The 27,422-nt window shown below is 43.0% G+C and overlaps 1 long non-coding RNA gene across 1 annotated transcript; it reads left to right on the top strand.

Annotated features, from left to right (window-relative positions):
* The first annotated feature begins 21,362 nt into the window (after window positions 1-21,362).
* LOC121829314 (uncharacterized) lies at window positions 21,363-27,091 on the top strand. Its single transcript, XR_006072065.2, has 2 exons — window positions 21,363-21,598; window positions 26,559-27,091. It is a non-coding gene; the product is annotated as an uncharacterized LOC121829314 (long non-coding RNA).
* Window positions 27,092-27,422: the final 331 nt, after the last annotated feature.

Below are 27,422 nucleotides of genomic sequence, written 5' to 3'. Positions count from 1 at the left end.
TTAAGTCTTCCACCAATACCAGGCTGGGCTCTTAACCTAATGTTATATACCTTTTCTGTGGTATGAGGAAGGCAGAGGAGGAAGAAGGCAGAGGGGTCAAGATGAGCATGTTCAAACAACTGTTCTGCTGTGAGGTCATGGAGAGTTGATCTCATCTCTCTGAGTTCCATTTGCCTCTTTATCCAAAAATATTTACGGGATATGTCTATCCTCGATGATGGATATTGACCATTGTCAGTGCCACTGACCTAAATGATGCTTTATCTTCATAACCACAGGAATATAACACATTTGTCAAACATTAGTTCTACCAAGCACAGGAATTTACATTGCATTATTTCATTTCATCCTTAAGATAATTGACAGAAGCATTCCCATTATCACTGAATTGACAGATAGCATAATATTGAAGACTAAGTTTAAATAATTTGCCAATAGTTACAGCCCCCCTACAATGCCCAAGCCAAAATGTAAATCTAGTCCCCACCCAGAGCCATCATTCCTAACCCAATTCCATACTATCTTCTCTATCCTGGACTACTGGATGCATCTGAGAACTCCTAAGTTGCTTTGGAGCCACATTCTACAGTGATCATTTAATAGCATCACAGATTATAGGCATGACAAGTCCTAGTTTAGAATTGGTTTCCTTTTTAATAACTATCACGGTGCATGGGGCATGTGAAGGCCTAGTTTGTATCTGTCACACTAAAATGTGACCAATCTTTGATTAACACGGGTCTTCAATACTGTTGATTCTGATTAATAATTAGGTGACCACTGGAACACTTTCATCACTGCCTCCAGTTTTAAACAGCAGCTAATGTTGGCCCTTCTGCCTAGTGTGGCCTTCCAAAGTCGAAGAATCACTGATCTTCGTGCTGGACCTAAGCCAGGGCTCCTGGTGCAGGCTAATATTCTCATCTACCTCGGAGGCTAAGTTTTAAAAGAAGATCCTAAATTCAAGGCCTACATAGGCTACAGAGTGAGTTCAAGACTAGTCTCAGGAACTCAGTGAGGTCCTGTTTCAAAAGTTAAAACTTATTTTTAAAGAAGTGTTTTTAAATGGAAAAGAGGGCTTGAGGATAGAACTTAGTGGTGAGCACTTGCTGCCACACAGAACAACACAAAACAAAACAAAGTAAACCATGTCTCTTTACTTGTGGCTCATGAACAAACATTTTTGAGTGTCACACATCACCTCTGTCTTCCAACAAAGTTTCAAGCTTTGCTGAACAGCATGAGTTAAGATTGTAGTCAAAAGTTTTCTCCAGTTCTGCTCAGCCCCATTGGTCCCATCTAGTCCCGCAGCTGCTTATAAAGTAATCACTCAGAGGCTTAATGTTATTTACAAACTGTATGGCCATGGCAGGCTTCTTGCTATCTAGTTATTATATCTTAAATTAGCCCATTTCGAAGATGGCGGAGACAAGCAGACGCAGGTAGGCCTGTGGCAGCGGCCCGTGGAGGTAGACGGGTCCGGCGGCAGTGGCTGACAGGGACATTTAGGCCCAGCGGCAGCTGGCAGAGACATTCAGGCCCAGTGGCGGCCCACAGAGGTGGACAGGCCCTGCGGCAGAGATAAGCAGACGGAGGTGGACAGGACCGGTGGCGGCGGCCGACAGAGACATTCAGGCCTGGCGGCGGCCCACAGAGGTGGACAGGCCACGCAGTGGAGACAGGCGGACGCAGGTCGGCGACTTGCGGAGGTGGAAGGGCCTGGTGGCAGCGGCCGACAGGGACATACAGGCCCAGCGGCAACTGGCAGAGACATACAGGTCCCGTGGCAGTTCGCAGAGGTGGATGGGCCTGGCAGCAGTGACAAGCAGAGGTAGGTAGGCCCACGGAAGCAGCCGGCAGAAACATAAAGGGCCCATTGGGCGCCCGCAGAGGTAGACAGACCCAGCGGCAGCTGACAGGGACATACAGGCCCAGCGGTGGAGACAAGTGGACGCAGGTGGGCCTGTGGCGGTGGGCCACAGGGGTGGACAGGCCCGGGGATGGAGATGGGCGGACGCAGCTTGGAACGGGGATGCCCCTAGTCCCAACACCTGGGGAAGAGGCTATCTCCGTGGGTCGGAACCAGGGCGAGTCTGGACACTCCGTCTGGGGACAACCCAGGGCCCAACTGCTGATCCTGTGAAACCCAACAACTTGGAGGTGTTGGTGAGACTACCCTGCTCAGCTGAAACCCATCTGGGAGAGGATTCAGATGCCTACAGTTTGAAGTCTGAAGAAACAAGATCAGCTGAGGAGTTGACAAATGAACAAAACGTGACCTGGGAACACAGAAGAAGGCGCTACCCAGTCACCAAACCAGATCACGAGAATCATAAGTATATAATTCACCGACTGAAATCAGCTGTCCCTGAAGAAACAGCCCAATAGCACCAATTTAACCAAGAACCCCTACTAAACCAAGACTAAAAATTAGAACAAGAGAGGCACTCTCAGACACAGACACCACCTGCACCGCACAGAGGAAAAGATGAGTAGACGCCAGTGCAAAAATACAGGCAACAACATAAAGACATATATGGCAACATCAGAACCTAGTGATTCTACACCTGCAAGACCTAAACATACCATGACAGAAGAAACAGAAGAGATCAACCCTAAAAATGACTTTAAGAAGATGATAGAGGCCCTTAAAGAAGAAATAAAACATTCCCTCAATGAGGAAATAAAAACTTTCCTTAAAGAGGAAATGAAAAACTATCTTAAAGAGGAAATAAAAACTTTCCTTAAAGAGGAAATGAAAAACTCTCTTAAAGAGGAAATAAAAACTTCCCTTAAAGAGGAAACGAAAAACTCCATTAGAGAGGAAATTAAAAACTCCCTTAAAGAAATGGAAGAAAAAACGAACAAAAAATGGGAAGAAATCAAATCAAGCCAAGAAAAAGCAATTAAACAGATGAAAGAAACATTCCAAGATCTGAAAAATGAATTTGAGACAATAAAGAAAACACATGCTGAGGGAATGCTGGAAATAGAAATCCTGACAAAACGAACAGGAACTATAGAAACTAGCATAACCAACCGATTGCAAGAGATGGAACAGAGAATCTCTGACACTGAAGACATGATAGAGAAAATAGATTTGTCAGTCAAAGAAAACACTAAAGACAAAAAAGTCATAACACAAACGTCCAGGAAATTTGGGACACCATGAAAAGACCAAACCGAAGAATAATAGGGATAGAAGAAGGAGAAGAATACCAACTCAAAGGCACAGAAAATATATTCAACAAAATTATAGAAGAAAACTTTCCTAACCTAAAGAAAGAAATGCATATGAAGATACAAGAAGCTTACAGAACACCGAATAGGCTGGATCCAAAAAAAAGTCCCCTCGTCACATAATAATCAAAACACTAAACACACAGAACAAAGAAAAAATATTAAGAGCCGCAAAGGAAAAAGACCAAGTAACATATAAAGGTAAACCCATCAGAATAACACCAGACTACTCAATAGAGACTATGAAAGCTAGAAGATCATGGACAAATCTCATACAGACACTAAGAGACCACGGATGCCAACCCAGACTATTATACCCAGCAAAACTCTTAATCACCATAGGCGGAGTAAACAAAATATTCCAGGATAAAACCAGATTTAATCAATACCTGTCTACAAACCCAGCCCTACAGAAAGCACTAGAAGGGAAAATTCAACCCAAAGAAGCTAAACACATCCATGAAAAATCAAGCAATAGATAATCCCACACCAACATACACCACAGAAGAAACAAGCTGGTGTAGCTATCCTAATATCTAGAGAAAAAGGATGTTTCAAAAGAGAAGAAGTCTTGTGGCAATGCTTCAGTGGTCCAGGTAACTACCAGAACTCAGAAAAGTTGGTTGAACTTGGGATTGACTGGGAGGCCAAAGATTTAAAAAGCAGAAGATTCTCTCAAGACACAAGTTGTGTGATAATAGTGTGTTTTGTGTGTGTGTGAATGAGAATTTGTAAATGTTGAATTCTAGGATTCGAAAATTATTGTCAGTGCAGATTAAGCTGCAAGTATTTATGCTTTAAAACTCAAATTATAAAGCTAGTTACGTCTTTCTAACAACTAGTTTTAATGTTTATGAGCATATTTTACCTACATTACCTTTTCAGGATGTTGAGAAAGATGCATCACAAGCAAAGGCTGGAGGCTAGGGGCTAGATGGTTTTGAGGAAGAGGTCTTGGTGGACTCTTTCATAGAGCAAAGGGAAGCAATGCCTTCTGGGAAATGAGCTAAGTTTTAATCTAGTCTTTAGGATTAGAAGTCAAAAACAAAAATATTAAGGAAAGGAAAACCTAATTGATCTTTGAAGTATTGTTATGTGGAATTGAGTGGGACTTTTGAGGCCTTTCTTCCAGAAAACAAGGACTTGGTTGTCACCCTATATTAGGCCTAAACCTTGGTGCCATGTAGTTGTACTTAAATCATTTCAATGGAAAGTGTCTTAGTGATTGGAACTTCTAGTGCAGTTTGGAGTTCTTCCATTTGAAAAATGTGATATTTGCATGGGATTGTTTGAATCTTGTTTTTTGGTCCCTCCCCATCACCACTCTCATAGTCTGAAGGTAGATTTTTCTCTTGATAAAGGAACAAAAAAGGTGAACATCTTGTTTGTAAATAGGTATCTAGTAACTAGTGGTAAACTTGAAATGGTAGAATTCTTTAAAGCCCAATTCTAGATAGCCTTAAGAAAATATATCTTAATTACTTTTGAACCTATATTCACCTTGTTTTTTTCAAATATCTTAAGTTATATTTTCTTTTTCAGAGCTGCTTCTTATTTGGGGCTACTTTTTTTTTTTTTTAATTGAGGCGTAATTCATAAAAGGGTATATTGTTTTGATGAGACTTTTTACAACTGTGGCTGGATGTCTTTCTTTAGTCTTCCAAGAAGGGCCATTTTACTTTTTTAGAGTTACTTTTTAAAGTCATGAGGTCAACAACTTGGACTACTATGCATGTAAGTGCTAATGCAAATTAAAGCCCAAGTTGACCTCCAGCAGCAGTTCATTCCATGTTGACAGTGAGAGAACACTTTGCCTGTTAAGATACTGTTACTCGTGGACTGAAATGCTGAAGAAACCCCTCCCCCTATTTTGTTTTTTTTTTTTTTTTTGCAAAAATCAAGGTATATTCTAGGGTTTCCTGGTTGACCTCAACAGATAAACTGAGATGATAGTCTTAGTTCAGAAATTATCTGAATGTAGATTTACAGTCTACGTGTACAGCTGGCTAAGTGAGATCGCTTTCACAGTTCTGCATGTATCCCATTGGCTCCCCATTAGTCACTGAACTCTTAAAACTGGTATTGTAACATTATTACAATGTTTTGCGCCAATTTTATAAACTTTACAGTACAATATGTGTTCCTTTTCTGAGGCAAACCAAAGGTATATTTCTCAAGGTTCTGCTGCTATCAGCAGTGTTGATGGAGGATTTTTTATACATTTGTAATAGATAGAAATAAACCAGAAAAAAAAGAAGAAAAAAAAAGTGGTGGAGGAAAAAGGGAACACTGCAAGAATACTCAAAAGGGCTGAGAGTTGCAAACGCCAAGATTGGCTTTGCATAGTAAATGGAATAGAACAGCTCTGAACTATAGCTTACTTTTCCTGGTTTGGTCTGACAGAATGATTGAATGCTTTTGTACAAAAATCAGAGCCTTAAAAACAAGGATTTGGTGAGATTGTAAAATGGTGTGCCACTTTGGCAAAACAGTCTGGTGGTTGGTCAAAATGCAAAACATTGTTACTCTGTTACTCAACAATTCTACCCTTAGGAATATAACCTCAAACTACTGAAAATGTGCACCTATGAAACATGTACATGAAGGTTTACAGCAGTGTGTTGCTAATAGTAAAAAAGTTAAAACAACTCAAATAGCTATCAAATACTGGAGAGAAATAAAATGTGGCTTATTCATACAATAGAATATTATTAAGACATAAAAATGAATGAGAAACTGACAGATTAAATGACTTTGGTGAACCTTCATAATTTCATTTGTAGATCTTTCCATTTCTAATTTATAAATACATTTGGGGTTATAAATTATAAATGTACTGCCTCCTGTCAACATTGTATACTTCTATTTGATGATTTCTGTGTCAAACATTATATGGAAATGTTTCCAAGTATTTTCTGTATTAACTGTGAATGAATAGAACAAAATAAATTGCCTGTGATGGAAAAGAAAGAAAGAAAGAAAGAAAGAAAGAAAGAAAGAAAGAAAGAAAGAAAGAAAGAAAGAAAGAAAGAAAGAAAAAAAGAAGAAAGAAAAAAAAAGAAAAAAAATTAGCCCATTTCTATTAATCTATAAGTTGCCATGTAGCTTGTGGCTTACCAGTACTTTTACATCTTGATTCTCATGGCGGCAGCTGGCAGCATCTTCTGACTCAGCCTTCCACTCCCCAGAATTCACCTCTCTGCTTGTCCCACCTATACTTCCTGCCTGGCTACTGGCCAATCAGCATTTTTTATTAACAATTCAGAGCAACACATTTACAGCATACAGAGCGATATCCACAGCACAAGATTAAGAAAGGCCTTCAACTGTGTACTTCTTTGCCATTTAATTTGACAAAAAGACACCCCTTAAATGCTTGTGGCAACCATGATCCACTAACCAGGCTGAACTGCAGAATCTGCAAGTAGAATCAAGGGGATCCCTTGGTGTCCCCACTGTTTTACTGGCTCGGCATCTCAGATACGAAATCCTCATGCCTTCATGTTGGTGCTTAATTTGTCCTTGTCGAATGGGTCTATAGAAACAATAGCTGCTGTTTCTCAAGGTGATACTTTATGATGTCACTCTGATCCTAGCTCTTCAAAGACCATGGGCATGTTTTATAATCTCTCCATACCTAGTCTACCACTCAGCAGAATACATTGTTTTAGAACAGATATCTTGATATATAATCCATACATTATATAATTCATACATTTAAGCTATATAATTCAAAGACTTATAGTGCATTTACAGTATAGTGTACTTTGTACATCCATCATCATAATCAATTTTAGAATATTTTCATTACCTCTCTGTCCTAGTTTCATGTCTATTGCCCTGATAAAATATTCTGACAAAAAGAAACATATGGGAGAAAGTACTCTATTCTAGAGTATAATTCTCATTTACATACATCACAGTGGAGAAGTCAAGGCAAGAACTTTAAAGAACAAGTCACATCACTTTCACAGTTAAGAGTAGAAAGCAGAGGATAAATACATGCTCACTTTCTTGTCTGATTGCTTGTGCCTAGCTTGATTTCTTCACTCTTAAGCAGTTCAAAAACTCCTCCTAGGGAATGATGCCTCCCACAGCAGGCTTAGTTTTCCTACATCAGTTAACTTAAGACAACCCCTCCCACAGATGTGCCCACAGGCCAAACAGTCTCTCATTGAGATTCTCTTCCCAGATGATCCTAGGTTGGGTTGACAATTAAAGCTAACCATGACAACCCCAAACCTACATAATATTAGCTATCATGTCCTCAACCACTCCTCCACTAGATAACTAATCTAGATAACCATTAATTTATATTCTATTGCTATACATTTGCTTAATCTAAACATTTCACATAAACCTAGCATATAGCACATGGGCTTTTGTGAATGGTTTCTCTCACTATGCATAATGTTTTCAAATCTCAGTCATGTTGTGTCATGTAACTTTATTTCACTCATTTATTTTTTGTTTTGTTTATCTGTGAGGGTGATGTGTGTGTGTGTGTGTGTGTGTGTGTGTGTGTGTGTGTGTTCCAGTGTGCAACTGTAGGAACATGTTTGCCATGGCATACATGTAGACATATAAGAACAGTCTCAAGTGTCAGTCTTCATCACCCACCTTATTTGAGACATGGCCATTTTGTTGTCTTCCCACTGCATTTGCCAGGTAATCTGGCCTACAAATTTGATTGATGCTGGGATTATAGACATTCATATTCCATGTCCAGATTTTATATGAAGAGCCAGGTCCTCAGCCTTGTGTGGCAAGAACTTTTACACACTGAATCATGTCCTCAGCATCCTATTCTTTTGTATTTCCAAATAATATTCCATTGAATAGATATATCACATTCTGTCCATTCATGGGTTAGTGGACATTTGAATTGTTTGCACTACTGTGCTATAATGACTAATGCTGCTATAATAATTTATGTACAAGTTTTATATGAACAGGTGTGCATTTATCCTTAATAAATTCCTAGAAGTAGAATGGCTTAAATATGTGGTAACTCTATCACCTACTCACCAGAGGGACTGCAAGAATATTTTCTAAAGTGTCTATAACATCTTAATACAATGTTTTGAGATTTATACCTTTTTTCAGTGAGTTTTATAGTTTTAGCTGTCACATTAGCTATTAGATTTATTTGAGTTACTTTTTGTAAGTGGTGTGAAATAGGATATCCAACTTCTTTTACATGTGGATATTTTTTTCTCCACACTGAATGGTCATAACATCATTTCCAGAAGCCCATAGGATAATAATTGAAAACTTGCTTTATGAAAAATTTTTACCATCTCAGGCTGCCTTTACATTCATTGGATCTCTTCCTAATGTCCTTTAATGATACTTTATAGTTTTCAGAGTACAAAAATTTCATTTATTTTGTTAAATTTATTCTTCGGCATTATATCCCTTTTGATACTATTTTAAATGGAATGCTTAAACCCAATGTAGTATAAAAGTGATAAGAGTGGACGTCTCTGCTCTTAAAGGGAACATTCAGTCTTCATAATAAAGTATGATATTACCCATATTTTATTAAGACAGATGTCCTTCATCAAATCAAGAAAATGACCTTCTATTTGTTGAGTGTTTTGATTGTGAAGAGGTGTTGAATTTTGTCAAATTTTTGATCATGTGCTTCAAGACCTTCGTTTTATTGATGTAGTATATCACACTAATTGATCTTTAAATGTTAAACCAACTGTGAGTTCCTAGAAAAATTCTCACTTGATCACTGTGTATAACCTTTTTTACACATTATTGAATTTGGTTTGTTACAATTTTGTTAAGGGGTTTTACAACTTATAGCGAGATATTAGTCTGTTTTTCTGGCAATATCTTTGTCTGGCTTGGGTATAATAAAAGTAATGCTGACCTCTCAGTGTGAGGTGAAAATTATACTACTTTTAATTTGTGGAAGTGGTACAAATACTTGTCATTAATAATTTAAATATCTAGTAGCATTCACCCATGAAACCTTCTGATGCTAGGCAGTTTTTATAGGAATCTTTTTTATTACTAACTCAACCTTCTCATGTGTTAAAGCTTTTTATGACCTATTTTGTTTTCTTAGTAAGTCTTAGTAGTTTGTGGTAGTTTTTCTATTTCTTCCAAGCTTTCTGCACTGTTGACCTGCAGTTATTAATAGTATAACTTTATACACTATTTTTCATTTCTCATTTTAGTAATTTGAATCATTCTAATAGATATTTGTCAATTTTACAGGTCCTTTAGATGAAATAACATTTTATTGTGTTGATTTATTTCCCTGGTCTTTTTCTACGCTTCACTTTTTATTAACTTCCAATTCTTAGAGGCTCCTTCCTTCTGCCTACTTTTATAGTTTTCCAATTGCAAAATGTTCACTTGTTTTGTTAAATTTATTCTTCAATGTTTTATTTATTTTGATAATATTTTTAAGGGAATGTGTAGCTTAAATTGTACAGAAGTGAGGAGAATGGACTTCTCTACTTATGTGTATGCATGTGTGTGTGCATACACAGTGCATATAACAACTAATAAAAACAGAGGTCATGAATTTGAAAAAGAGCAAAGGGAGTCATATGGGAAATTTTGGAGGGAGGAAAAGGAAGAAGGAAATGATCTAATTATACTACAATCTCAGAAAATATGTGCAGTAATCATCTGGCACAGGAACCACCTAAACAGCCTGAATGAAAGAAAAAAGTGTGACAAATTACTCTGAAAAAAAAATATGGAAAGCGTTCAGTCTTCATTGTTAGGTGGCTTAGTTAAGTAACCTAGTTCATATGCAGCTCAGTTCACTTTGCTGTCTTAACTGTCTTCAGATGGAATGGTGGAGCTTTTCCTTGCAGCCTCTCTTGCTTACATCTACACACACCTGCAACTATAAATTTCCATCTAAACCCTGATCAATTAGCACTCGTAAGTCTTGGTATGTTGCGTTTCCTCTTCCGTTAATTACAAAGTGTATTCTGATTCTGCTTGTGATTTGTGTTTGAACCACCAGTTATTTAGTAGTAACTCAGACTCCAAACATTTAACTCACCTTCATATTATGTAAATTTTTATTTTTATTTGTGGTGTGTGTGTGTGTGTGTGTGTGTGTGAACACACAGGCAAAGGTGCCAGTGGAGGCCAGAAGAGAGCATCAGATCCCTTGGAGCTGGAGTTAAAGGTAATTGTGAGCCACTCAACATGGATGCAGGAAACCAAACCCAGGTCCTCTGTGAAGGCAGGGAGAGCTCTAAGTCATTTTCTACACACACACACACACACACACACACACACACACACACACATACACACACACACATTCAATGTCTGTAGATCTGTGAATTTCACAGGCTAATTTCTTTTCTTAATTTATAATTTCATTCCACAATTACCAAACAGTATATTTTGTATAATTTTAATCCTTTCTACATTTATAAACACTTGTTTGTAAAACAGAATACAGTCCATACTAGAGAATTATCTGAGTTTGAAAACTGTATATTCTGATGTTTCTGGATGGAGAGTTCTTCAAATGTGTATGGGCCTCATTTACAAGTCATGTTGTTTAATTATTTCACAGTTTCTGAAATATAGTGTGTAACACAAATTGCTAAACAGTCTTGTTAATAGAAAAATCCAGAGCCAGATATTGGGGTAAAAGCTGAAATGTCAGAGAAAGAGAACAAGCCAGCCAACCTCACCTTGCCAACTCCTCAGCTGATCCTATTTCCACGAATCCTCACACTGGAAGGCTCTGAGTCCTCATCCCTGAGGGTCTCAGTTGAACTGCTGCTCAGTTCCTGTCTCCTCACGCCTTATATACCGTTCTCCACCCAGCCATTTCACTTTTAGGATTAAAGGCATGTGTGCTCTCCAAGCAAAGGCATGAGATCTCAAGTGCTGGGATTAAAGGCGTGTGCCACCGCTGCTTAACTCTGTTCCCAGTGTGGCTTTGAACTCACAGAGATCGTTAGATCTCTGCCTCCCAAGTGATAGGATTAAGGGTGTGTGCCACCACTGTCTAGCCTCTGTGTCCAATCTAGAGACTGGCTCTGTCCTCCGATCCCCAGATAAAATTATTAGGGTACACTATATCACTACAATAGTGACTTGAAATATACCTAGGTTATTTCTTTAAGATTGGTACAATGTACCTTTTTCCATTTCTTACTTTAGTAATTTGGGTTCTCCATTTCTTTTCTTGATGGGGTTTTGACATCTACAAATTTTATTTTTAATTGTTTCTCTCCTGAAGCTCAGTTGTTAGGTCTCTCTCTCTCTCTCTCTCTCTCTCTCTCTCTCTCTCTCTCTCTCTCTCTCTCTCTCTCTTTCCTGTGTGTATGAGAGAGACAGAGAGGAGAGAGAGAGAAATAAACAGAAAGACAGACAGAGAGAGCTTATATATGTGACTTCCTTGTGGACTGACCTTCACACCATTATCACATATTCCTCTTGGACTTCCATAACATTTTTGAGGGCTTAAGTCTAATTTACCTGAAATTCATTAGCCACTCCACTTTCTACATTTATGAGTTAAATGACTTAATCTATTTGAATCACATAAGGCAGCATACACCACAGAGAGAGTGTTTAGTAAATTTTAGCTAACACTATAAACAGTGAAAGATTATCAGAATGGCCAGTCATGCTTGATATCAGCTAAGCCTCACCATTTCCAGCCCTGGGGTTCATATACTTCTCTATATTTCATAGAAGAAAATGGAGGGGAAAAAAGTCCAAACAGATTACCCAAAATGCTATGGTCCTGAGGATGATTCTGAAAGTATCTGTCTGATTCCAAGTCTCATTCTCTCTTCTAAGGATTATGCCTCAGACAACATGACAAAGAGCTTGTCTATGGGATATTAATGCCAAAACCTAACTGAAGACAGGTAGTAGTGGTCAAGAACCTGGTCTTAGAACAGGCAAGGTAATGCATACCTGTAATTTCCTGTGCTTAGAAGGCTAAGGCAGAAAGGTCATGAGTTCAAGGTCATCTTGAGATATACAGAAACTTTGCCTAAATATATAATAACACTAATTTGGAGGCCATGAGAATTTGGAGTAAATCCTGGGTCCAGCCATTACTCACTAAAGGACCTGCAATAATTTCTTTACCCTTGGCATGGCTTAGTTTCCTCACCTGTTAAATGGGGATGTTGATGGTGTCTCCTCCAAAAGTCATTATGAGGGCTAACAGTGAAGGTGTTACACTTTTTGGCATCTGTAGATGGGCTGATGAAAAGTGACTGTCACTAAAATTATAATAATGGTCACTATTATGATGGCTAGGTAAAGAGAGAAGGTTCAAGAACTCCCGTAAGGTGGAGAAGAGGAAGACCTGCAGGCACTGGGGGAAGAAACAGTACCCTTGGATGCTGGAGCATCTGATGCATCCAGAGAACCCTCACCATTCTGGAAAGATAGAAAGAATCCACATGAGCAAGGATATAACTGGGCTAAAGAGGAACGGAACTAAGGCACCTGCACAGGCCAGTGCTTAACAGGCAGGGAATGGGACATGAGCTTGATGCTCCCCTTCGGCCTGACTCTCTTTGAGTGTTCTCTTAAATTTCCATAAAAGTGGAAGCACTTCAATAAAGCAAGAACAGATGGCCAAGATACTGCTACCTCACTACACAAGGACCCACCCTGGCTTTACCAATGCTTCTCACCTGTCCCTCTTGCCTTTTTCTCTGATGAGCTTCTTCAGAGACCATCTGCTGAGTGTTAAAAGCTCCATGGGGTGCAGAGGGCTGATTTGGGAAAGAAACATCCTGGAAAACTAAAGTTTCCCTTCAGTTTCATGATCTCCTGAGGATATGAATTTCCTCCACGCGGGACTGTTATGGTGTCTTGAGTCTCAGCCAGTGACAAAGGATCACATGATCCCTCTGAGATGGGGGAGGGGATACGAGGAGGTGCTGAAACTTTGTAATGCTACTCTGGAGAAAAGGAAACCCTGGTGTCATCACCCAACCTTTCTTTCCTTATCAACTCTGCTATTATGATCAGGCCATTCAGAGCACCATGACCTCCAGACCATGTGAGCTGGGATGCATCGGCATGTCGAGCTCCGCTCTGCTTACCTGTGTCCGGTGATTCACAACTATGACTTCAACCTGTGTCTTGGTTGTTTGCTTGTGTTTTGCTTTTTTTTTTTTTTTTTTTTTTTCACAGTTTGTAGAATCCAAGTGAGGCTTTAATTTCCACAGGTCACAAGATCATAAGTGAAACTGTTACCACTTTCAGTGGAGAGGCATGGGGCACAGGGTAGTTCAATGTGACTGGTAAACAAGCCAGATGTGGCAAAGAGAAATCTGGGGCACAGGTCCATCTCAAAACAAGGGGGAAAACAAAGGGAAGGAGGCCAGGCCGGTCCGGTCCGACATGGTGAAAGGCAGGTGCAGGCTGTTTCCAACCTTTAGGATCTAGGTTAGTTGATACTGGCGTTTAGTCCACTCCTGCTGTTTGTCAGAAATTCTTTAGTGTTTCATTGCTCTGTAATCCCTGCTGGGCCCCTCTAATGGGTTTGTCTATTGTGGTAGCCTTTTGTCCTGTAACACATCCTCAGGACTGTCACTATATCCAAGGGAAATGTTTGTCATGGCTCAGAATTTCAGAGATCTTGGTCCATTATTCATTGACTCCATTGATTTGGGGCCCATGGCGAAGTGGCCTTGCACAGAAGAGCAAAAGTGCTCACTATGTGGCCTGGAGACAAGAGAAAGACCAGAACCTGATCTTTTTCTTGAGGCCTTTTCAATGGTCTGAAGTCCTGCCACTAGCTCCACCTCTTAGAGTGTCCAAAATTTCTCACTAGCTCTCCCTAGGGAGGAAGCTTCTCTCACCACATTAGGGGATGCTTTAGAGGACACTTCAGGGGATGCTTAGGGTCTAGCCTGCCACATGTATTTTCATATTTTATAGGTGAAAGTGAGACATGGCTGTTTACAAATTCCCATTCTAGCCTTCATAGCACACTGGAGGGTGATACCTTCTAAGGTCTGGCTCTTAGGTGGCTGAGTTCTATCCAGTCAAACTGGCTGAAAGATGTGCTCCCTGTTTCTCCCCCACCCTGAGAAGCTCTGTGCTTCATTCTTCTTGTATGCTGGCTACATGCAAAAGATAATGCGCCGATCTCAGAGGCTTAGAGCACTGGACAGAATCCTAGATAACAGAGCACACCTGGAGGTAGGGCCCTTGGCAGATGCCCAGGAGACACAGCTCTCCGCATAATCTTCTGGGAGACACATTTCTTTTCTTTCCTGTGGTGGGCCTCAGTTCCCCTTTCTGTACAAACTAAGGGTGTGGCTAGATGACATGCAAGATTCCTCCACACCTGCCATCCAGAGGTGCTGTGTCCGTATAAGAAGGGAAGGAACAGAAAGGCACTAAGGGTTCCTCTCCTTTTCGGCCCTTGCTGGCACTCTAAAAGACTATGTGATACCTCTGTTTAGAAATCAGTAGAAATGTTCAGGACCCAGGAATGGCGTATGGTACCCTTCCTGGGATCCCCTGTGTTAGCATGATTGGTAAGTACATTTTCACCTCCAATAAGCATGGACCACTTACCTCTCTCTCCAAGAAAGGTATTCACTCAGCTGACAGAACACCTCCCCTGTGTGAAGTCCCCTGCCTCCTGTGGCCCCCTGTGGCACAACACTCTGGAGGCATGTCACTAAGAGAGGTTTGTCTCCCGTCCTTTGGACCTGGACATGCCTACTGGACAGTGACGTTTTATTTTCCACTGAGGCTCACAACTGGTTTTACTATGCTTCAGTCCCTGGAGACCTGTAGAAGCAACAGGAAAAAAAAAAATCTACAGCTGCCTGCTAGGGCCATGGAGACCATTTCTGCTGCCAGAGTCCTAAACAAGGGACATGCCTGGCTTCCTAAACCCTCCTGATTATTTGTTGGTGGTGTTATTTCTCTGCCCATTCCCGCTTCCTTGTCTCCTTCCCATGAATATCTGTCTTTAGCACTCACTTCTCCAGAGGCATTTGTCTGCTGGGAAAATAGCAGCTGACAGCAAAGGTCACCGCGACCAGGTCTGACTCGCTGCATACAAATGTGCCTTTTAGCGGTGGGCCCTGCAAAGATGGCCCAAGTCTTATTATTGATAAATCCTTGAAAAGACTCTAATGTATCTTCATTTCAGGGAAAACAACTGCCTTCAAGGTTGTACCGAGAAAATAAAGCAGGCGGCCAAGTGACGGATTCGAGAAGTTGGCGTTTTCCCGAAGATTAAAAGATAATAACACTTCTATTAGGATCACTCGGCCACGCTGTATTGATCTCATCAGGGAAGCCACTGCAGGTCTCATATGAACAGAGCGCGTCCTGGAATTAATCACGAGGGTTTTTATTATGGTTCATAGGGCGTTTCATTCAAGCCACATCGTTTGCAATATTTATGATCCTGCTCCCTGGCCATCGTTAAGAGCGAGTGAGAGAGCGAGTGAGGCTGGTGGAGCTGAGCCTGCCGGGATAGAACACAGAGTCATTCTTCAAAGGTAAGTCTCATCCAAACTGGGCACACAAAACCCATCATGTTTTGATTTACATTTTAATTCGAGGAACAGGCTACATGCTGGAATGGAGGATTGGGGCAATGGAAATCCCACAATCACATCCAGGCCCTTTCCAACCAGAGGTACCACCTCTAACAAGCTTCCCTCAGTTTCCAGACCTGTAGAATAGGAGCAACAGAACCTACACCTGAAGGCAACGGGAGGAGGAAATAAAACAGCATGCACCACATACAAAGCCGGGCTTGAATGGTCTCTCAGAAACAACCACTGCTCTTCTCATTGGAAAACTTCCCTGACCAACCTAAGCAAAACTCCCAAGGAAAATGGGCTGAATGAAATCTCGAGCTGATGATGAATGTGGGTGGGTTTCATGACTAGTGGAAGCCTGGGCTGTAGCTCTCCTGCTGGATTCCCTTGTGCAGCCACTGGTGGACTACTCGGGCCATATCGTGTAAGCCAACCTACTAAACCACCTTTGTAGTATAAGTCTGTTCTACTGGTTCAGTCCAAGAACACAAATAAGCATTGATGTTGACATTTTAAAATGTATGTAGACTAGTTTTGTTCCTTAATGTATGTTTATCATAGAAATGCCCCCTGCTCACTTGAAAAGGGTTCCTCTGCTGTGAGGTGCGGTGTTTTATGTATTTTAGGTGTAGGTGGCTTGTAGAACTACTTGAGGGTCCTATAACAAGACTGAGCTAAAGCTCGGTGCTCTATCAATTATTGTCTGTAGAGCTATTGGATTTGTCCCTTACATGTTAGTGTCCAGGCCACTGGGAACTCAGTCATGGTATGCTGTGTATTTTGCTTCTCCCAGGCTTTGGTTTGGTGTATGGGTCACATCTACACATGCACAGTTAGCGGTGGCCCTAGGAGTTAAGATATAACTTCATTGGATCCTTGCTTGGGATCTCTCCATGGACTTCTAGACATTCAAGGTCCTAGGTGGGTTCTATTCAGAAAACTGGGGTGTTAATTTCTCTCTTGTTTCATACTTGATATTGAGCATATCTTGAGAGAAGAGCAGGGAGAGGAAAGGTAGCGTGGAGAGACAGGGGTAGGGAGCAGATGATGAGAGGAGAGCAAAGTGGACTGTCCCCACAACCTTGGGTCCAGAGCCAGTCAGAAAGCAAGCTACCCAGCCTTGGGGTTTACATTCCTGCCTGTTAGCCTGCTGCCATCATCCATCACTGCTGTGGACACCATGGTGTTTTCTGAGGGCTGGAATAGGAGAAAAGAGTAAAACTAAACACCCCTTACCATTTCCTCCATCCTCTCAGATAAGAACTCTGATTCCTGCTCCATGGACCAGTATGTTAGTCATCTCAGGCTCCCCTATCAAAATGCCCCAGACTGAGTGTCCTAAATAACAGGCATTCTATTTCTCATATAGGTTATTCCCACAGCCCTGGAGGCTACATATACATGATAAAAGTATCCTTGGGTTAGCTCTAATGAGGCCTCTCTCCTAATGGGTATCTGTTCATTATGTCCTACTGGCTTTTCTTCTCTGTCATTCAAGGGGTTGAGGAGGAGGGTACCAATGCTTTCTGGTATCTTCTCAGAAGGCCACTATTGTATTGAAGCCCCATTTTTAAGAGCCCATTTAAGTTGAATTAATTCCAAAGTGGCAGCATTTCCCAAACACAGCCATACCAGGGCTTTGGGCCTTTAGGGTTTGCATAGGCAATGTCCTCTTACAGGCTTACGTGTTGGAGACGTGGTCTTCCTGCTGATGGTACTATTTTGGGAGGTGTTAAGAATTTTAGGAGTTGGAGCCTAGCATGGAGGAAGTAGGTGACAGAGGTTGAATCTTTGAGGGACATATCTTGACCAGAGCTTTTCTTGATCCCTCTGTTTCCTGGCTATCATGGTGTTAGAAGTTTTCACATCACACCCTTCTCCTGACATGATGATTAGCCTGACTTCAGGCTGAAAGCAAACAAGTCCAGAATCATCCACAGAAACCTGTAAATGCGTGGGCCCAAATAGGTCTTTGCTCCTTTAAACTGTTTCTAACAGGAAATTGGCAAAGATATACACACACTCTAACACAGTGGTCTCACCATATAATTACTTTGTAGGGGAGAGACACAAAGAAGCATTGTATAAAAACTACAAATAGAAGCCTTCTCTTGGAACTCTTTCTGTCCATTCCAATTGCATTCTTATTGATTTTTGGTTGGCTTAGAAAAACAGTCCAGGAGATAGTGGAGGGGAGAAATAACAAACAAAAATAAATAAATAAATAAATAAATAAATAAATAAGTTTCAATAGAAACCCCAGAAAATTCATTGCTGCTTGAGTGGAACTTAAATTTTGGTGTTTCCCTAAACTCCTCTCTACATTTACAATTTCAGTAGAAAAATCACTTCAGTTATTATTGAAAAATTAAATACAAAGTGTTCATGAAACTCAGCCATGCCATAAATGAAAAGTAATTTACAAGAATATCAACTCCACTTTCTTTTTAATAAATTACTAAAAATAACAAAAAATACTATCAACATAAGAATATATTAACTTAGGATTACCCAGAATACTACTCAGGAGAATAATTAGTACACTCATAAAAGCAGGCTAAATACACAGTAATCACACTTAGTCAACAGGTCTGTGGGCATCTGCAGAAGTGAACACATCAAATTTTATACTTGCATATGAAGATCTGTAAATAGCAAAGGTTGTGCTTGCCAGCCTTGAGTAGAAGTCAGCCCAGGGAGGGCCACTCAGCCCTCTTCTAGTGTCCTCTAGCCTCCACTTGCACAGCATCACCACTGTGTGCAGATGAGCGGCAAAGTTTGAGAACAATAGGGGCAACAGTAGCTCTACTGTCCTTCCCCTTCCGTCCAGCAGTGTATCCTGTGGACACTCGTCCTTGTGTGAGCTTGCCATGCCCACTGTTCTCCCCACTCAGTAGCATCGCTGGCCTCACCAATGCTGATGTGCGGGAGTGAAGTTGGTGGGTGATGAGCTGCAGTCCCCCGAGCCCATTCCTGTGTGGAGGGTAAACCCTGAAGTGGGCACAGCAATGTAGGAAGCACATGAGCGCTTCCCATAGACCAGCACAGTGCCATTAGGCTTGCCCCCGTGAACAGGTGATGTTGAGCCTGCAAATCCTAGTTGAGCTGTGCTACCACTAGCAGCTAGTGAGGTGAGGCCAATTGCTGCTGTGGAAGTGGATGGATTCCTCAGAAAGACACAGCCGTTAGGCTGAGGCCCATTTAGCAGTGCGGGAGTGGACTGAGAGGTAGCTCCAGTATGGTTGTAAGCCTTAATAGGCCCCCAAACTGACTGGGGAAGCAGACTGTTGGAGACATGGTCAACAGCAGGGGAAGAGTGCAAGATGACAGCTTTAGAAGGAGGGGTGGTGTCCATGAACTCCAAGTCCATGGCAGGATAAGAAGGTGTTATTGCTGCTATGGCAGGAAGAGCAGGGTCCAGCCCAGGTTGAGTCCAAACACCAGGATCACCAGAGGGAGACACTTGCTGCTTCCACCCATTGGTAGGCTTAGGAATGTACAGATTATTCCCAATGGGGGTGTGGCAGGGCATCCTGAGTGTGAGTAGGTCAGTGGATGCTGTAGCATTTGCAGCCAGCCTCTGCTGCATACAGCCTTGGCTAGGAGCAAATGGCAAACAGCTACCACTGCCGACTGTGGGTGAGCTCAGAATAGCTGTCTCAGATGGGGGTGTGGTATCCATGTCCATCACTGCAGGCCCTGAAGATGGCTCCCAGCTCATGTCTTCACAGGCATGGGATGCCATGGTAGACACTGTAGGAGGGTTCCTGAGGGAAGGGGCTAGAGAAGTAGCAAGGAAGGGGAGGGGAGGGTGACCAGCTATGCTCACTGGGGCTGGGGACACCCTCCTGCAGGAGGGGGAGTTGAAAGACAAAGGTTCAGGACCAGGCCTGGGGAGATAAGAAATGGCAAAAGCCAAAGCTGTGGCCAAATCAGCAGGGCCTTTCTTTGCATCTAGTGGAGTCTCCACACTGGGCCTGGCCCTACAGGGAGGAAGAGGCTCAGAGGGGAGAGCTGAAGGAGAAATGGGGATTGTGGATGTATTTGCTGTGAGGGAAGGTAAAGGGACAGATGGGATTGGGGGCCCAGCAGCCTGGCATAAGAAGGGAGTGGAGGCAGGAGGATCGGGGCTGGAAACCCCATCAGTGGGCAGCGACAGAAAGCCTGAAGGCCCTGAAGGAGGTGGGGGGCTGGGCAGGACAGGAAGGGGGGCAGTGTGGACGGACACCATCTGGTTTTCAGGCTGTAAGGCATCTGTTTTACCATCTGAGATCTGGGTGGCTTGACCCTTCATGTTCCTCATGCTGTCTGATTCTTTCTCTGTGTCAATATGTGGCATCTTGGGAGGTGGGGGCAGGTCACCCCAATCCCAGGGTGGTTGTAGTAGAGCTGGAAGTGGCAGTGGCCCTGATGATGGCAACAGAAGCTCCAGCGTGGCTGATTTTCTCTTGCGAGGGTTTTTTTCATTCAGGCGCAGGAATAGCAGGGCTCCCTGGTGCACCGGTCTCGGGTTTTTTCCCCCAGCTTCTCCTTCATTCTTGAAAATCTGCAGAACCTGGAAGACTAGTTAACTCTAGTTCTTTCTTGGGAAAAGTCTCCCAAGGGTGGCGCAGCTAGCTGAGACTGGTTCAGGGCACTCCAGTGCATCCTCAGCAGCCTGCTCAAGAGGAGAGTTGTCTCCCTCAGAGATGTGAGAGCTGGGCAGCCAAAGCCATGGGAGAACTTCCTGGGACACACCAGGGCAGTCACCTCCATGTAGTGTGGTGAGTCCTGGGGGTGCCAATTTCCCTCTTGTGGCCCATAAGTCTGCCTCAGAAAAATTATTTCCACCTTGGCAGCCAAGGTTCTAGATGTCTTTCTTTTCTTACTGTCTTGACCTTCAGTCTCCTCCAGCAGCCGTGAACCCTCCCATTCCCCCTTCTCTTTATTGTCCTCCTCCTTCCCCTCCTGCTTTCCTTTTTTCCTCCTCCTCTTCTTCCTCCCCCACCGTCCTTTCCCACTTTTTTCTCCTCTTCCTTCTTCTCCTCCTTTTCTTCATTCACTATCTCCTCTTCTTTCCTCCCTTTTTGATATTCTTCTTTGGCCCTCACCTCTGTCGTCTTTGGACAAGGCAGATGGCCCAAAGTCTGTGGGTCTTGAGCGTCAGCTGCTCTCATTGGCCCAGCAGTAAGAAGAATGGGATTTCACCTTGGAGGAGGGATCCTCGTGGTTTTTGAACGACAGACTATCCCGAAATCGTACTGTCTCCTGGGAGAGCTGTAGAGGCCAGTGGACCAGGGGAAATAGCGGACGTCCTGCCTGTGCACAGACAAATTCACCGTGGCCAGAGAAACCTGGCGACGCTGGCAGTGCAGGGGCTGCTTCCAGGCCATGGGACATGGACGGTTATGGCCCAGAGAGCGCTGGCTGCTGGGTGGGCAGCCGAGCTGCTCAGAAAGCCTTCTCATTTAGGGTAGTTACTGCGGGACCCAGAGATCTGCACAAGGCCAAAAAGAAAAGTGAGCAAGTGCCAGCTACTCTGGATCCAGGCAGGCTCTGGCCCTTGTGACATCAGACCGGAATGTGTGACAGATAGAGCGGGAGTGGGTTCGGTAGGTTCCAGAAGGGAGGATGAGGCACCAGCAAACATTAGGAGAGGCTCCACAGCTCTAAGGATGAAGCCAGCTTGGCTTTCTAGCTCCAGCACCTCCTGTTCTTCCACCTGTTGGCATACAAGATGCCACACAGTTTGGGGTTTGTGAGGACTGTGGTATGTCTCACCAGAGCTCAGAGACCTTGGACAGAAAGGGACTGAAAATCCAGATGAGCAGGTGAGTGTGAGCCTGCCAGACCTCCTGGGGCCTCTATAGTGTCTCTGCTACCACCTTCTATTATGCTACCACCTTCTTATTCACTTGGTAAAGACACGCTGAAGATCACCTTTAGGTCACACAGTTGTGTTCTTCAAAGGTTAGCCACCATGGGCAGCCTTGACTTGGTTTTGAAACTCTGTCCATCCTATATCAAACACTCACTCCACCTTGCACCCCTGTAGTTCCTCCAGAACCCGCTCCTAATTCTGCCTTCTTTGTTATGAACGTATTTTTTTTTAATTGAAGGCATATTGATTAGGATGTTTTAGAATTCTTATTTGATCACTCAGTCCTACGGGCGCTGTATTCTAACTGAATCTGTGGGAGACACACCCTGCACCCCGGGCCTGTCCTTGCTCTAGGCAGCTACTTAGTGACAGAGCTTAGCTCTGAAGGGGCCTACAGCACCCATCCTTGTCCTTGAGGTCGTCCTCTTATCATGAAAGATGCCCCAAGCCATGACCAGCCCCAGCTCAATCCCGCTTCTGGCTTCATTATACTCTCGGAGTGGTTTCACTGTCTCAGTTTGGTGACCTACTGCAGAGACACTGCAAGTGGGATATCAGAAGAGGAGCCCCACCCCCACCCCTTGATTGTAAGACAGGGCATTTAGCTTCCATTTTGAATTAAAATATATACCCACTTGAAAGGTATGGGTCTTAAAGGGACAGCTGAATATTTTACCAGATATGTATACCTTGGTGAAATAGCTGCTCGAAGGAAGGGAGGAGCCCTTTCCAATTCCCTCCAAAGTTCTCTCCTGTTCCTCTGCAATCTACCCCGTCCTCCACTCCTCAAGGACTACTGTTGTCATTTCTTTGTTCAGTTCTTATACATCTTCCAAATAGAATCATATGGTACATCTTTCTTTCTGTGTCTGGCTTCTTTTTCTCAGTTTGAGGGTGTCACTTGTGTTATTCCATTAGCAATTTAGTGTGTGTGTGTGTGCATGTACAAGTTCATAAGTGTGTGCTGGTGGTGTGCAATTGTGTGCACTCAGGTAGAAGCCAGAGGACAGCCTCAGATGTCATTCCCTAGGAAAGCCATCTGCCCTTTGGGGTGACTGTCTCTTAGTCAACCTCAGATTTGTCAAGTAGGCTAGGATGGTGGGAAAGCAAGTGCCAGGGACCCTCCTCTCTCTGAATCTTCAGCGCTAAATGTGGGTTCTGGTCATCAAACTCAGGTCCTCATGTTTCCAAAACAAGCATTCTATTTACTGAATTGTCTAGCCAGTCCTTGGCAGCTTAACCTTTATGCTGCTGAGTAGGATACGTCATTGTATTGAGGGAAGCTCAATCTGTCTCCTTTGGAAGACGGCTCTTTCATGTTTGTTGGCTCTTAAGAACACTCTAGTATACCGTCACTCTTGGCTGGTACCTAGCAGCAGGACAGTATAAGCATCTCCTGCTTGCTTCTCTCACACTGTCTGGCCTGAGTAGGGAGCAGGAGGACTGGGTGTCGCCAGGATCCTGGTGCTCCTACCAGATGTTTTCCCAGCACCTTACCTCTACCAACCTGAAACAGAGGTGCCTCCTTCCAACCGACACCCTGTGCCACAGCCAGCTGTTCAGTATTCTCCCAGCAAGGGACAGACCCTGCCCCTTCTTTGTCTTCAGAGAGTCCTTTTCCACCTATGGTGAAGACTTCATGGCCCCCAGCCTGGTCTCCAGCTCAGTCTGGCTGTTTTAAATTCCTCCTGAATGTCTTCTTTACATATCTCTTTAGGGGCCTGCTTTCCTGTCATGAAAGTGACCCTTCTTCTTCCAGGATGGATGGTTGCCCAGAGAGAGTGAAACCCAGATGAAGCAACCTGAAAGGCCTAAGTGTGGAGATGACCAGGCCAGGTCCTGGTGGAGCCTGAATTGGGGTGATGCTCACTTCCTCTGATCTAGAAGGCAGGCTCTAAGGAACTTTCCTCGGGCTCCCATTGTGCCCAGCTTGTTTTCCACCACAGCAACCTGGTCAGCCCTGAAACAATGACGTTGCCTCTTTGCTACCTTGACAGTAAACTTCAAAGAGTCCACGTTAAAATCCAAATTAAGAACAGAGAAGGGTGGCACACAGTTCCCATTACCCTGGTGGTGGTGTGGCCCATGATGTAGGTGCTTTAAAACATGTCAACTAAAACTACCATACACAGAATGCATCCAGTTTTTGACTCCCTCATCTTCTTAGGTTGGACAGTGTTGACAGTCATTAGTGTATCAATTATTACAGTTCCTACAAACTCTGTGTGTCTTGTAGCCCATGAGCCTCATATTCTTATAGAGAGAGATCTGGATCCCAGACCTAACTCTACCTTTATCTTCTGCACCATAATTTCCAGTAACTTCTGTGGGATGAACTAAATGATGTTGAACATTTAGTGTTTAAATCCATCTGGACAGAAATTTATTTTCCAGGAGAAGGAGGTCATTAAAACAGAAGCCATCCTGGACAGCAGACAAGGGGAGAGGGTGGAAATGCTTTGCCATAAAGCACACTGCTGTCTCCTGCCAGAGAGTGGCCTTCCAGTCATTTCTTTCCCTTTCCTCCTTCATCCTTCCCTCCTTTTTCATTTGGTTTATGTTCTTTGGGTGTGTATGTGTGCTGCTTGGCCAACGTTGGTGCTGTGGGTTGCTGGATCTGGTTCTGATAGCCTGCCATCCCTGTCTGAAGCAACCAGGTCCATCTTTCTCCGCTTTTTGCCTGTGATGTGCTTTTGTTTTTCTTTTTTCTTTTTGAAGGCATATATTAATAAAAGCCAAAACTTCAGTCATGTGCATAAGTTCCCTGGGAAAATGAAAGCATCATCATTACTTTGGCTTTTCATCCTAAAGGAAGGTCTAAATTCCCCGTTCCTCTCTCCATCCCCCAAAGCTTTCAGACCCCAAACTCTCAGCCTGTCCTATCTGATTTAACATACTTCAGGTCCACAACCCTGTCATCTTGCCTCTTCTCTTTTCTCTTGACATATAGGACCAACATGAAAGACTCTAATAACTTGGTGTGCCTCCCTGAGGGTCACCTTTGTCTCTCCACCAGAAATGGTCATCACCGTTTCTTTGATCCCATTTTTTAGAAAGGGTCTCATTTAGTCCAGATTGGCCTTTAAGTCACTATGTAGCCCAGAATGATCTTAAATTTCTGATCCTCTTGCCCCTACCTCTAGAGTGCTGGGACTACAGGCATGTGGCACCACATCTGGTTGTATTGGGTGTTGAGATCAAACTTGGGGCTTCATGCATGCTAAGCAAGCACTTTATGAACTGAGCTGTAACCCAGGCCCCAAATAATAATGCACCATCTATTTGAGCCATCTAAGAATTTCTCTCCACAGTATCTGCCACAGCAGCTCATGAGTATGAAACTTTGATAGTGTTCACTATCCCAGGACTCTCAGCCCAGTTCCTCATCAAACTGTTATAATGAAGTGACGTTGAAATGGATATCTTCATAACTTTCTTTATTCTCAGTTCAGGCCTTTAGTACACCAGGAAACACTTTGATAGGAAATATTTAATATGGACCATTGGACTTCCCAGTCCTCCTGTAGATTTATCTATTTCCTTCCTTCCTTATTTACTTGTGTGCATGGGTGTCTTGCCTGCATGCATGTCTATGCGCTATGTGCATGCTGTACTCACATAAGCCAGAAGAGGACATCAGATCCCCCTGGAACTGGAGTTACAAACCAGATGGTAGCTAGCCAGGTGGGTGCTGGGAATCAAAATCTGGTCCTCTGGAAGAACAGCCAATGCTTTTAATCATCAAGTCATCTCTCCAGCTCCCTGTCTTCCACTTTTACAGGACAGAAAACAGGCCTTCAGCTCCTGTTCTTGTAACTCAGCTCACCGACTTAACAAGTCAGGATGTACTAGTTATATGTGCATCTGGAGCAAGTCTGCCCTGGTTGCTGGGAGCACAGCAAATGAAAATGGGCAGCCTTCTGTGAAGGGTGCTAGGGGCCCTACTTCCATGTGTCTTTGATGGCTTGTCCATCTCTTTTCCTCTGTGACTGTATCTCAGGGACTCTCTAATGTTGATTTTCATTTTTTCTCTACAACTTCAGACCCCAGAATTGATCCCCAATTCCAGGTCATGGTTTGACCAATGCAGAGAGGCACCTCAGCTCCTTACCTTTGCTCCACTCTGCTCTGAATGTCCAGGAATGAATGTTTTCTAGATGGATATTTGCTTTCTTCCTTCTAAAGATTTTATGGTTACAAATTCCCTCATCTTACAGGGAATACCAAGGAAGCAGCTAGTTTGGAATGGGTCCCACGGGACAAAAGCCAAGCTTTGAAAGCATTTCTTGTTTAGAGCAATGAATAAACTGAAATTAGAAATGTGGAAGGTCCGAGTACAAGTGTGTGAGTGTGCAAGTGCAAGGGCTGTTAGCTACAAAGGAGAGCTTTCTGGTCCTGAAGGAATAGTTTAAGACAGTTGCCCTTAGCAGCAAGGTATTGAGGAATGCCTGGAGAAGTAAGGGTGGGATGCTCATAGGGAGAGCTGAGGAGAGTTAGACAGCTAGGACAGAGGGATCCCCTGGGGTGAGTGCAAGCTGAAGGATGTGCAACATCAGAACATGAGCAGGAATGGAACTTCCCCCAGACAAGTGGGTCTCATTGTGGCCAATGGTCGATACAAAGGCCAGAAGCACAAGTTTCAGATGTAAAGCAACCACACACCTGTGCTTCTGATTGCAGGTTGGATATCAAAGAGGACAGCAAATAAGGTGGGCCATAAGGATATCTACAGCATATTCAAACCCCGCCCATCAACCTAGTGAGCACTTTAATAAACTAGTTTTATTGAATAAGTCATCTTTGCTATAAAATAGATTTGCACCCCTGCCACCCCCAGTGCCCTGGTGTTGTAGCCTGATAAATTTAAGTAACCTTGTTGCTTCCATAATATGCACCTCATAAATCCACAGGTGCCAGCATCATCGGCTTCTGAAGGATCCCAGACAACACTGCCAAGAGGTCCTGTGGAAGCCCTGGCTTCCTCTCCCCGCCCAGAAGGAGCACTTCATGCAAGCCCCAGATGGATGCTAATGTCTGTGCCAGAAAAAAAAAAAAAAAAAGCACACATCACATGTTCAGTTTTTAGCTGAGAAACACTCTACTTCGGGAAATGGCACCAGTAGAATAGTCTAGATTTCAAAGGAGCACAGAATGACATTGCTTAAACACTGGAATACTGACTCTGCCTCTACATCTGACCATCGAAGTGACCAGTGATCAGAAAGGCATCAAGTGCTGTGCAAAAGACCAGTCCATGGTGTGTGATGCTAAACTCAGAAGCTAGTTTCCCAGGGTTTATAAAGCAACTGTTGCTGCTCTTCATTGTAAAGCATTTACAATTTTGACTCACAGATCCTCATTTGGCCTAAGTGGAAAATACTCTTATTTCAGCTATAGCTACCAAGCCTTCCACATTAAAGTCCAACCCATACTTTAAATTTAATACATGTACATATTGAATATTTATGAGTGTATATACCCCATACATAATTGACTATATACAAGCATAATTGTATCTTTGGATAGATGGATGTGCTTGAGAGTGTATGAATTTGTGTGTGTGTGTGTGTGTGTGTGTGTGTGTGTGTGTGTGTGTGTGTGTTAGAAAGCTCACATGCGTATGGTGAAGAAGAAGAAAATGATATCATGACAATACATACAAATATACTAGTATGTTTCTGACCACTGGCTGTTTGATTTTTATGAATTTACCCAGAGAAAGCCAAAAACTAGATTGGCATTTCTGGGGGTGGAGGGATTTTTGTTTTATTAAT

Source organism: Peromyscus maniculatus, chromosome 5 (assembly GCF_049852395.1).
Source record: "Peromyscus maniculatus bairdii isolate BWxNUB_F1_BW_parent chromosome 5, HU_Pman_BW_mat_3.1, whole genome shotgun sequence".
Classification (NCBI taxonomy): domain Eukaryota; kingdom Metazoa; phylum Chordata; class Mammalia; order Rodentia; family Cricetidae; genus Peromyscus; species Peromyscus maniculatus.
This window is presented reverse-complemented; position numbering and strand designations above follow the sequence as displayed.